General features: G+C 35.3%; 1 long non-coding RNA gene across 2 annotated transcripts; it reads left to right on the top strand.

The window, feature by feature from the left end:
* The first annotated feature begins 9,018 nt into the window (after nt 1-9,018).
* On the top strand, nt 9,019-10,641 carry LOC149258101 (uncharacterized). 2 transcript variants are annotated; one of them, XR_016256775.1, is made up of 2 exons: nt 9,019-10,024; nt 10,456-10,641. It is a non-coding gene; the product is annotated as an uncharacterized LOC149258101 (long non-coding RNA). The 2 variants fall into 2 exon arrangements; XR_016256776.1 differs by lacking the exon at nt 10,456-10,641 and adding an exon at nt 10,180-10,413.
* Nucleotides 10,642-11,758: the final 1,117 nt, after the last annotated feature.

Here is an 11,758-nt window from a genome sequence, read left to right as displayed (position 1 = left end):
TTGCTCAAATCGGGGATTGGAAAAAGAAGACAGCAAAGAGTCGAAGGATTCTGTTGGAGGGCGTGAGGGATCACATTGTGTCCAGCCTCCATGGAAAGGCTTCTCCATATTTGATGTGGAAAATGTTGACAGAATTATTCCAAAGCAAGAGCGACCAGAGGAAGTTGGCGCTCAAGGATAAACTCAGAAACATTAGGTGTGAGAATGGAGACAGTATGCCCCAGTATCTCACGAAGTTCACCCAATGCCGGGATGAGCTGGGAAGTGTGGGGGTAACTGTTGAGGATGAGGATATGGTGAGTCTAGCACTCCTTGGCCTTCCTAAGAGTTGGCATAGCTACCAGGACTCAAAGAATGGAAGGGAGAAACTGCGAGGATAGGAGAGACTTTGGTCGGATCTTGTGCAAGAGGAGATTAGACGGCACACCAGAGACAATTCTTCATCCATGCATGATGAGGAGAACTGTGCCTTAGCGAGTAAGGTGAAGAAGGGGAAGGAGAAGGGTTCTCTTTCTGAATCCAGTTCTTCCAATGATGGGAAGAAGGTTGACAAGTCGAAGGTGAGATGCTTTCGTTGTCATGAGTTGGGCCATTATGCTACTAATTTCCCAAAGAAGAAGTCCAAGAAGGGATTCAGGGAAGGATCTGAAGGTGAGGCAGCCTCACTTGCTTCACAGTTTGAGTTGGACTTCACACTCTTCGCATGCATGGTTTCATCCATGGTGGGAAGTGGTTGGTTTCTTGACAGTGGAGCTTCTTTCCACATGACCGGTGACAAAAGTTTGTTCAGTACTTTGGAGGAGAAATATCTCCAGATACTCATAGGGATGGGTAATGATGAGAAGTATAGTGTCTCAGGTGTAGGCACAGTTATTTTTCAGAGGGAGCATGGAGCTCGCCTTACCTTGACCGATGTCAAGTATGTACCAGCACTGAAGAGAAACTTGGTGTCGATCGGGATGATGGAAGACAGAGGCTATGATGTAGTCTTCAGTAAGGGAAAGGTTTTCCTTAGACACATCATCACTAGATAGGTGAAGCAGATTGGTTCACGGGTTAAGAACCTGTATGCTCTTGAGGTTCAAGATGCATGCAAAGCCTTGAGCAGCGAGGCAACTGATGGAGACTTGGTGGTTGAGAGGGAGAGTACATTACCGCTCAACATGCAGAGCCAGAAGAAGTCTCAGACGATTGTGGAGGAGCCACGATTAGTGCAGCAGCTTCAGGAGGTTGTGGAGCAACCACAACAAGGGAAGATGAGAGGAGATCGAGTAGAGACATCTACTCATGCAGAGACCTCTAGTAGGGGGAAACTTCGAGCCAGGTGGGCTGAGGGATCGCATGCAGCCATACCTCCAGGTAGGAGGTGGGGCGATATAGAGTGATCGTTCCAAGGAGGAGGGGTAGGATCCTTGAGGTACCCAACCTCTTGGATGAGACCTTGCTATGGGAGCCCCGATGTGGAGTAGCAGGAACTAGCTGATTGGGTAGAGATAGATGCAGATGGAGCGGCAAAGAGAGCGACAGTGTAGGGAATCCTAGGACAGCGCATAGCATGCAGGCTGCAACAATGCGAGAGGCACAAGTGTTTTTGCACAGTGCTAGGTGGCACAGAGAGGTGTGCAATGGTGCAAGATGCATGAAGATGTTGCAGTAGCGCAGATGTCAGAGAGGGAGCACTTGTCAGCAGCAGGTAGAGCTTCATCATCAGAGTATGTTCCTAGCCCAACAGAGTGGTCAGTTGGGAGTGTTTTTGTTCTAAGTGTTGTTGAGCAAATTGGACCGAGCAGATGTGTTGCATGCAGAACATTCCAGAGTTATAGGATCGGGTTTGAGAGGAAGCCTTTCTTGTTGAGAGGGAGTGTTGAAAAGTGTGCAACAAGAAATGCTTGTTGAGAATGCAACAAGATGATGGAGCTTAGTGGAAAGGAGTCGCCTTCACTAAGTGGTCCCGCAGGCAAGTTTTGGCGCAAAGTCTATTTTTAGACTATGTCTATTTTTGGACATATGGATCATGGTCTATGAGTTGCAGGATGCTGTTTATGGACGATTGGTCATGTTGGGAAAAATAGATGGACTTCTATTTTTGGATCATAGCAGGAGTGATCAGATTCTATTTTTAGACTATCGGGTAAAAATAGAAACAGTCAAATATTATTAGCCCTTAGTAATATTTGGACTCTAAACTTTATCTTATTCTCTTGGAGCACTTCAGTTGGAGCTACAGATGTGGCACATGCAACTGCCTGAAGGAATCACGTGGTTACCTATGGGTTGACTGAGCTATTGCATGAAGGACTTCAGTTAGAACTCAAGTGGTTGAGTTCTGTGGAGTTAGATGAGCAGTTAATGGAGTTGTGTTCAGTTTGACTTAGTTGAACTAGTTGTATTTAGTCTAACTGATCAATAGACTAAGTGATGAGTTGTGTGAATTAGTTATTAATTAATTCACTAATTATTAACTCATAATGCAACTGAAGAATACATCAGTTAACTCAGTGCATGGACAGTTCAGTGGAGACAAGTGTTAGAGGTGAGTAAAAGGGTGAGTTGTGACTATCAGTTGTGCATGAGATCTTGCACAATCAATGGATTGAGTATGCCAATGAGTATTGCGCAGTATTTGCCCAGTATTATAGCCTGTGCTCACGTGATTTCTAGTGTGAGTGATTTTCCAAGGTAAATAGAACTTGGAACGAGTTTGGATTCATTCATTCTCAGCAGGTATTGTGCAGTGGAGGCAGGCAAGCAGCGGAGGAGATTTGGAGATCAGATCTGAGCTGTATTTTGTGTAACAGTGGAGATAGTGCTGAGTACTTGTGAGGAGTATTGTACTATGTATTGTTACATGTTCTCAATCAATATAATATACAGATAGTTGGGGTTTTTAGCGAGATGCTTCCCCGGGAACATACTGTGTTGATATGTGTGATTGATGCTTCTATGTGCGCATGTTATTGTTTCTGCTTCTGTAAATTGATGATCAACGTAGAGGAGGTTATGTATTATGCATGTATTCCGCAATAGTGTATAATCGGGATAATCTCTATGAATATGTGTCATATTATTCAAAATTTCTACACTTTGCTAGTTTTCATGGATCCAATTCGGATCAATTAAAAACTAATTTGCTTCCTTTATCTAGTATAAACAACATTGAAGATCTCTATCATAATTTTACTACAACCCTCTCATATTCTATTAGCAAGTTCTCAATTGAAGTTTCAATTAATAAAACAAATAGAAAAACCAACCCATGGTATGACAAAGATTGTAAAAGTGCGAGGAGAGCAATTAAGGAAGTTGTTGATGAATCTCTTAAAACTGGCAAGATAAAAATATACAAAGCCCTGACTAAAAGGAAAAAAAGGCAGTATGTTCGCAAAAGGCAAGCGAATCTCCTACACCTCTCTAAGGTAGCTCCTACGAAATTCTGGAGGCAGCTTCTAACTAGGAAAACTAAAGATAATAATAAAATTGCTTTACACGACTGGAATTCCTATCTTAAAAGGCTGTATGAATCTCCAAATGTCATGGATAACTTTGAAACCCTGCTCACAACGAAAGAAGTTTTCTCATTAGAAGACATTGATTTTGGGGTTAATTGCTTGGCTAATGGGAAAGCTAAGGACATTGAAGGTTACCAGGCGAAAATCTTAAAAATTGGAGGTCTTATCCTCATCCCCACATTCACAAGCTTTTCAATCAAGCGGTCAAGCAAGGGTTCCCTAAACCATGGACTCAAAGTCTCATTATCCCTATTTTTAAAAGTGGGGATACAAATAACCCCTCTAATTATCGGATAATTATGATCAGCCCTCTCCTAGCTAAGTTATATGGTATTATTTTGGAAAGGAAGTTGAGCATATGGCTTGAAAGTGAAGGTAAGCGGGCTAAAGGTCAAGCAGGTTTTAGAAAGCAACACTCAACAATAGACCACCTCGTTATGCTTAGGATCATTGTGGAGGAATGTTGCAATGATGAATCCAATCTCTTTTGTTGCTTTTGGACTTTATAAAGGCTTTCGATACGATTCCTAGAAACAACCTTTGGAACAGATTAGAAGAGCTAAAGGTTCCTTTTGAGTTGAGAGTTACCGCTATACGGTTATACGAGAATGTAATTGCCAAGTTAAAGAGCAATGAGGGGTGGTTGAAAGATATTAAGTGTAATATCAGAGTTAAACAAGGTTGCCCCCTCTCCCCTACCCTATTTGGCATTTACATCGACAAACTAGAAGGTTGTCTAGAGGAAGAAGGATGTGTTGGCACGATCTTAGCTGGGATAGTCATCATCCTTCTTCTCTACACTGAAGATATTGTTCTTCTCGCAAGGTGCCCATCTGATCTTGATAAGCAACTTATACTTGTTAATGATTTCTGCTCTACCATGGGTATGATTGTTAACACTGACAAAACAAAATTTATGATTATCAAATCCAAGAAGGACACTTACGCTAATTTTATGTATGACAATAGTAACTTGGAGGAAGTGTCTTCCTACAAGTAATGTGGGATAGAAAGAAGTTCCTCTTTGAAACTTTAGTCACTCCGGTTATCTTATATGGATGTGAGGTTTGGGGTTGTAGTATCTCTAGAGAATCCGAAGAAAGATTGAGCAAATCCAGAAGCATTTTATAACGTATAACCTCAAAATTAAAAGCAACACACCCTATCATATTCTCCTTATAGAAGTGGGCCTTTCCCTATCAAGAGCCTAGCTATGACTAGGCTTGTGTTGTACAAGAACGAACTCAATAACATAGGAGACCATAGACTTCCTAAGCTAGCTTTAAATTCCAGCCAAAACCACCTAAGGCTCAAACGAGGTTGGTATAAAGATACCAGGGCTTGGTTAAACCATTGGGAGATCGACGAGAATGTTGCATTACAAAACATTAATAACATTAAAAATATTGTTACTTCTAAGTTCAAAGAAAAATGTGGTGTGAGAAAGATTTAGCAGCTAAAAGAAAATTAAGATATTATAAGGAGATCATCAACCCCACCCTAGAAGATCAAAAGTATCTCTCTGTTTTATCTAGCTCAAAGAAGAAAATTAATATAGCCAAGATTAGAATGAACTCTCATGAGCTCCATAGTGAAACGGGTCGTTGGGTAGTTCCTAAAACACCATGGATGGAAAGGTTCTGCCATCTCTGTGAGAATACGAACATCGAGGATGAAAATCACTTCCTCTTAGAGTGCCCCGTGTACAACCACATTAGATCTCAGTTCCAAAATCTTTGTTGCAATACTGACCTTCCTAGCCTTTTACGTTGTCAAAATTACATTGAGCTAGGGAGGCTTCTCTCCAAGCTTTTTGAGCATAGGAATAAAATCTTAAATTAAACTAAATAATTCGTTTCTTTAGATCCGATAGACCAAAGTTTGGTCTCAGTGGACGTTAACCATTATCATCATCATCATATAACAACAACACATATTCTTTATCATTTAAAATTCACATAGAAAACCTCATATAAAATCTCGATCCAATTTAGTGACATTAAGGAAATATATAACTTTTGATTTAGTTAGGGGTTAAAAAATTAAAAGAAATTAATGGTAATAAAAAGCAATTTTAACCATTCAAATTAATTTAGTTATTACAAGAATTATTGATATTTTTAAGTTCTTTTGATGGTTTAAGTTAATTTATGTTTTTTTATATTTCAATTAGAATTTATCAAATCTATAACATAATGGAATTATATATAAATTAGAATTAGAATTTACCAATATTATAACATAACATAATGAAATTTTTAATCAAAAGTATATTTAATAAATATACATATTTGGAATAAAATGCATTAACTTTTTGCATTTTGTCTTGTAACACAAATATTTTAATATTACATAATTTGATATTATTTGAATAGAAAAAAATTTATTAAAAAAAAGAAATACCCAATTTTTAAATTAAATAAGTATTACACATGGTTTTTCCATTCCAAATATTTAAAAATTAATGTCAAAACACCTTATGAGATCTAAATATAATTTAGTGACACCATTTTAATTAAAATTAAGAAGCTCCTTTTTATGAAACGTACAATTTTTGAATTCAATGAGTATTTTATTTATTTATGGGAAACCTATCATAATTCAGTTGTCAAACCAACGGTGAGGATAAAAAACCACACCACTTGGAATAACCCACTACCCACTGGTGATCCGTCATTACCTACTAGTGATCCGTAAGGGGGCAGAGTTTCACTCCTGCCAGATGCCTCAAGGTCTTGGACCATTAATCTGTTTCCTTAAGTCCAAGAAAAATGAGTTCTTAACCAAGCATAAACCATTTTAAGGTTAATAAGTATTATGCATGGTTTTTAATTTAAAAATACATAATTTTAGAATTTAATAAATATTTAATAAGATTTTTAATTTGAAAAGCTAAAATAAATTTCTAAAAATTTAATGGTTAAATATATATATAATCTGATTATGGTTTCAAACTTAACGGGATTCAAATACCTTAAATTTTAATAGTCAAAATTTCACAAGGAAAATGATCCGTTTTCCTTGTTTTTAGAATTTAATAAGTATTTCATAGGATTTTTAATTTGAGAAGCTAAAATAAATTTCTAGAAATTTAATGGTTAAATATATATATATAATCTTATTATGGATTTAAATTTAAAGGGACTCAAATACTTTAAATTTTAATAATGAAAATTTCACATGGAAAATGAGCCATTTTCTTATAAACAAGGAAGTGATATAATTTTGGAATTCAATAAGTATTTTATATGTTTTTTAATTTGAGAAGCTAAAATGAATTTTTGAAAGTTTAATGGTTAAAAATATATGTTTTTGGTAAAAAAAATTATAGAGTCAAATTTAAAAGGGCTGAAATTTGTATAGCTTTATAAATTTTATTAGTCAAATTGTCATGTGGAAAATATCCATTTTTCTATAAACAAAAAATTTAGAGAAACTAAATTAATATAGCAAAGATTAGAACGAATTCTCATGAGCTCCATAGTGAAACAGGTCGTTGGGCAGTTCCTAAAACGCCATGGACGGAAAGGATCTGCCATATATGTAAGAATAGTAACATCGAGGATGAAAACCACTTCCTCTTAGAGTGCCCCACGTATAACCACATTAGATCTCAGTTTCACAATCTTTGTTACAATACTGACCTTCCTAGCCTTTTACAATGTCAAAATTATAGTGAGCTCGGGAGGCTTCTCTCCAAGCTTTTTGAGCATAAGAATAAAATCATAAATCAAAATAGATAATTTGTTTCTTTAGGTCCGATAGACCATTATTTGGTCTCAGGGGACGTTAACCATCATCATCATCATCATCATCAAATTTTAATATTCGAATTTGTCAAATTATCACATGAAAATGAATCCATTTTTTTATAAACAAAAATGTTTCATACACGAATTTAATGTTTAAAATTTATATATATTTCCTACACCAATTTAATATTTAAAATTTATAAAATTAAATTTAATAACTATTATAAAAAATTAAAATAAAATTAAAATTATTTTAATATTTTTAAGATTGTAAATTTATTATATAATTTAAATAAGAAAATCTTGTTGAATTGAGGCTTTTGTGATCCATATTGTTTATGAGAGATTTTTGGGCGTAAATCACATGATATTTCATTTGTCCATGTGATTTACTATGAAAAATCTCTCATAAATAAGAAAATCTTATAATTCCGTTAGGAATTATATAATTATTATATTAAAAAAAATCATAAAATTAATAAGATAAACAAAAAAAAATAAAAAAGTTGTTTTTAGTGCGATTTTTTTGGATTTTCCGGTGTCTGAATCTCCGAAAATTTCAAGGTAAAATATTGATTTGTGTTATTTAAACTGGTTTTTTGATGTAAAACCTCTAGGGCACTTCGATTCTGTAAGGGTTACCCATCAAACTTGTGATTTCAATAAATTCATGCTCGATTTTAGAGAAATTAAACCAGAAAAATCCATCAGAAAAACTTCCAAAAAATTTAACTAAAAACAACTCCCAAAATAATACCTTTATCTTATAAACAAGATGTTTGATAGGCTAATTTAATGTTTAAATTTTATATGATGATGATGATGGTGATGATGATGGTTAACTATCGGACCTAAAGAAACAAATTATTTATTTTGATTTAAGATTTTATTCCTATGCTCAAAAAACTTGGAAAGAAGCCTCCCTAGGTCACTATAATTTGACATTGTAAAAGGTTAGGAAAGTCAGATTTTAAATTTAATAACTATTATAATTTTTATTTTTTTAATAAAATGTTGAATTTATTTATATATTTAAAATTTAATTTAAATATAAAAAATTATACATTTATAAAAATAAATTTTTTTATATAAAATGTTGAATTTATTTAAAAATTAAAAATTTAATTTAAATAATAAAAAATTATACATTTGTTAATAAAAAATTATATATAGAATGTTGAATTTATTTATATATTTAAAATTTAATTTAAATAAAAAAAAATTTATTAATAATTATATATGATTTAATTTCAATGTTATACGGAAAAATTAGTGAAATAAATCCGTATCATACCTTTTTCTATAAAATGTTTCATTCACCAATTTAATATTAAAATTTATATAATCAAATTTTAAAATTAATAATTATTATAAAAATAAAATTTTAATTTTAATAATTATTACAAACATTAAATTTTAAATTTTTTTATTCACCAATTTAATATTAGAATTTATAAAATCAAATTTTAAATTTTAAACCCCCATAATAATTATAAAATTTGTTTTATTTTTAATAATAATTATAAAAATAAAATTTTCAATTTTAAATTTAATAATTTTATTATTTTTTCTAAATATTAAATATATTAACAAATATATAACCCAATTCCAATAATTATTATGTTAGAAAAACCATAAACACCCAGTGTTGTGAGTATCAGTATAATACCCAAAATTTAAGGTCTAAATACTATTATATGATAATGCCACGCTGGCTACCATCGTGTTTCACCACTTGGAAATGATACAGGCGAATTCACCTGCCAGAGAGTAGATATGACGTGGCAGCCTGTAAGCCGCATATCAACTGAATTAAACTCTGTAGTTGGCTCTTGCTTGGGAACTCAGGGACGACTGACTCGAGTAAAGGAATCTAATGAGTCTTTCTGTCACGGACTTTCCATGGACAAAAGTGTTTCATGCATTATTATAATTATTCTATTTAGAGCCCAAAGATGCATATTTATGCGCATCCTGCTGCAACAAAAACCATTTGTGCAGATGATGAGGGGGAGCAATCAGTTTTCTAATGAGTTTTGTTTGCAGAAGAAGTAATTGGAGAGAGTTTTGTGTCCACTGATGTTGAGTCCGAGATGTATTCTCCACCTGGGAATCTTCATGGGTATATCCATCTCATGGACGTCTTCACTGATCAGTGCTGGAAGCCCATTAGTCTCTCCTGTCCCAAAAGCCCGCAATGATAAATCCGTTCCCTTTCTTGAGGGAGATCTTGCTAACCTTGCTGTAAAGCCTCCACATAGTCCTTCTCCTCATCCTTCCTCACATCCTCCTCCTCCTCCTTCAAAACATCCTCCTCCTCATCCTTCCTCACATCCTTCTCCTCATCCTTCCTCACATCCTCCTCCTCCTCCTTCAAAACATCCTCCTCCTCATCCTTCCTCACATCCTTCTCCTCATCCTTCCTCACATCCTCCTCCTCCTCCTTCAAAACATCCTCCTCCTCATCCTTCCTCACATCGTCCTCATCCTTCCTCACTTCCTTCTCCTCATCCTTCCTCACATCCTCCTCCTTCGCATCAGTATGTTTCTAGTCCAAATAGGATGAATTGGAGGAAGGGGACGGGACTGGTGTTGGCAGCCGTTGCAGGGCTGCTCCAAGTAGTAGTTGTTACATACCTCCTTGTGAAGAGGAAGCAGATGCTTCGCGTGGTGGAGAAATATGAAGTTTGAGAGCAGACCCACATCCAGTGTACACCTCTTTCGCCTACAAAGTTCAAAATAAGGTTTTGGGGGAGATCACAGGTGAGTTGGGTTTCTGTTAATTCGCTGCTTGGGCTCTTGAGAGCGTGTAATCGAATGAAATATGTGTAAAATTGTTAGGCTATTGGGATTCTCAGAGGCCTTTTGAAGAGCATATGATCAAATCAAAATTCACGTAAGAACTGTTTGGATATTAGGGATTTATTGACTTCTGTTAAGCGGCAGAATTTGTTCAATCACTTGTAGACCGCTCTAACCCCGATGGGTTGAGGTAAAAATTTGTGCATAAAGTAATAATGGGTACCCTTAAACTACCTTTTTGCCCATTCCATGCGACTCTTTGTCAAAATGTGCTCTATTTGTTGATTTTCTTATAGAGCTCCACTGTAATTTTTAAGAATCAGAATATGCCATGCTAGAGTTTAGTTGTACCAATTATTCCTTTGTTTTACTTCGATTGTTTGTGCTTTCAGGAAGGCCCTTGTACTCCGCAACAAAGGGCTCGAATTGGCCTTACTACAATACTGTTATCAGATTTTGAATATGGCATCCTGTATCTTAGATGAAAAGATTTAGTGGTACCTATGATTCCTTTGTTTTACTTCGATTCAATTTTTTTGTTTTCTCAAGAAGGCCCCTGTATATTTCACATCGAGGAATTCGAATTGCCCTTATTACTGTCATCAGATTTTGAATATTGCTTCCTATGTCTCAGATGAAAAGATTTAGCATTATCCCCGAATATGTCTGTGTATTAAACCTGAAATTTATATTACTGAAAGGATGCAGCTGCCTGTGTATGTGAATAGAGCAAATGCACGGGATCTTGCCTTTCACAATATTTTCTTAGAACAATCAGGTGAGGTTAAGATCAGATAGGTACACAACTTGTAATCGAGAATTTGTCAATTTTAGTCACTCTTTTTTGGAGCAAATCTTCAAAACGATCTGGCTTATTTCTTTCACCATAGGAAGTAGAGAGTGATCATTCTAATTACCTTCTAGACTCTCCAGACAGATCTGTGGCAGCACGGAAGATGCCTGAGGGCAGTCTGCCATCACATCTCTGATTCAAACATGTTTGCAAAAAGGCCTTGTATCAACTCCAGTTCTTAGCAAATGGGCACCTCCAAAACAACGACTAACATTTTTCTGGATTTCTACAATAGCTGCAATATCTATCTGTTAATCCTGTTTTATGAAGCCTTCTTTTGGTTGTAAGTGCGATTGTGTTATCCATATTTAATGGGATAATAATATTTGCCTGGAAAAATTCATTATTAAGGTTGGTTTGATCTATTGGCGAAACATACTCACTTTGCTACTTTGTGAAGAATCTAGTTCAGTGATCTCGGAGAGTCGAAAGAAAATTTCACTGGATGCTGGAAGAACTATGCCTTTTATTAACTGCATTCATAAATTCAAGGATTCTTTTCGGTAGAGGCCTTTTATCATTTATCTACTTATTCTCATGAAACCAGAAAGTCTCACTTTTGTTGCCTTTCCTTGTCCTCAGAACAAGAAGCAGGGCAACACTATTTTGTATGCATAAACATCAAGAATGGAAGAATCAAAATACCATACTGAGCACACATCTATTCTATAGATCAGATCCTTCCCTGCTCATGTTGTGGTGGGATTTTCATGGTAAACATGCTACCTTGTTGCGATAATCTGTTTCCACCGTGTCATGGTATGAGAATATTAAAGAACGATACATGCTCAATGAGGATGGTCCCTTGGTTTATTTTCAGCCACAGAAAGTAAATTTTTTTC

This window comes from Pinus tabuliformis, chromosome 6 (assembly GCF_031772625.1).
Source record: "Pinus tabuliformis cultivar Carrire ecotype Pingquan chromosome 6, CPIR1, whole genome shotgun sequence".
Classification (NCBI taxonomy): Eukaryota; Viridiplantae; Streptophyta; class Pinopsida; order Pinales; family Pinaceae; genus Pinus; species Pinus tabuliformis.
Note: the sequence above shows the minus strand (reverse complement) of the source record. Positions and strands in the feature narration are given on the sequence as shown.